The sequence below is a fragment of the Petaurus breviceps genome, unplaced genomic scaffold, assembly GCF_028583685.1.
Source record: "Petaurus breviceps papuanus isolate PSGF00001 unplaced genomic scaffold, PetGlider_PUasm1.0 90686, whole genome shotgun sequence".
Lineage (NCBI taxonomy): Eukaryota > Metazoa > Chordata > Mammalia > Diprotodontia > Petauridae > Petaurus > Petaurus breviceps.
Window position 1 is genome coordinate 4782089 of NW_027187309.1, and position 1710 is coordinate 4783798.

Here is a 1710-nt window from a genome sequence, read left to right on the forward strand (position 1 = left end):
AAATTAGAACACTAATGCAGCTGGTGGAGTTCTAAACTGATCTAACCATTCTAGAGAGCAGTTTAGAATTATGCCCAATGAACTATAAAACCTGTGCATACCCTTTGAACTAGCTATACCACTTTTAGGTCTGTATTCCAAAGAGATCATAAAAATGGGAAAAGGATCCACATGTACAAAAAATATTTATAGTAGCTCTTTTTGGTGGTGACAAAGAATTTGAAATTGAGGGGATGTCCATCAATTGGGGAATGGCTGATCAAGTTGTATATGAATGTAATGGAACACTGTAGTGCTATAAGAAATGATGAGCAAGCAGACTTCAGAAAAACCTGGAAAGACTTGAATGAACTGATGCTGAGTGAAATGAGCAGATTGTACACAGTAACAACTGCATTGTGCAATGACTGATTTTGATAGACTTTGCTCTTCTCAGCAATGTAAGGATCTAAGACAACTTCAGAAGACTCACGATGGAAAATGCTATCCACATCCAGAGAAAGAACTTTGGAATATGAATATGGATGGAAGCCTACTATTTGCTCTCCTTTTGTTTTGTTTTGTTTTTTCTTTTTTGTGGTTCCTCCCATTAGTTCTAATTCTTCTTTATATCATGATTAATGTGAAAATATGTTCAAGAATGCATAAGTAGAGCCTATATTAGGCTGCATGCCATCTTGTGGAGGAAAGAGGAGAGGCAGCAGGAGAAAACTTGAAACTCAAAATCTTACAAAAGTGAATGTTGAAAACTAAGAATAAATAAATTTTTTTAAAAAGAAAATACAGATTATAGTGCAAATAGAAAAGTCAAAACTATTTCAATGTACAAGAAAGAAAAAGATGTGGGGGAAACAAATAAAATTACCTTTCCCAGATGGCCCCAGAGACTGCTTTAGGCAAGTTTCCTGAGGTTCCACCTCCCAATGAGACTCCTTGTCACCCTTGCCTTCATATCCCTTGACAACTCATAGTTTTTGCATCATAAACTTCCCTGACATGTTTGTGTAACATATAGACTTTCTCCTCCTTAGAAAAATTGCTGATGGGGGTTTAGCCAAGATGGTGGCATAGAAGCAAGAAAATCCCATGAGCTCCACCAATAATCACCTCAAATACCTATAAAATATGACTCTAAACAAATGATAGAGCTGCAGAACCCACAAAGTGACAGTGAGAAAAAAAAAACTCTCCTGCTGAAGGCAGCCTTGAAAACAGACAGGAAGTGTTCATCAAAGTGAACTGGGAGGCAAGCCCAGCCCTGCTTGAGCTGTGGTTTTATTTATTTATTTATTTATTCATTCATTCATTCATTTATTTGTTTGTTTAATTTAAAGCAATCGGGGTTAAGTAACTTGCTAAAGGTTACACGGACAGTTATTTTGTGTAGGTGTTAAGTATCTGAGCCCAGAACCAAACCCAGGTCTCCCAACTCTGGGGCTGACACTCTTACTCACTGTGTCACCTGGCAGCCCCCAAATCTTTTTTTTTAATTAAAAAAAATTTTTTTTGGTAGGGCAATTGGGATTAAGTGACTTGCCCAATGTCACATGGCTAGTTTTTGTGTTAAATCTCTGAGGCCGGATTTGAACTCAGGTCCTCCTGACTCCAGGGCCAGTACTCTATTCATGGCACCACCTAGCCACCTGTTGAGCCGTAGTTTTAGTCCCAGGGTGGCACTGACCAGCAGACTTCAGGAGAGTGGATCACCAG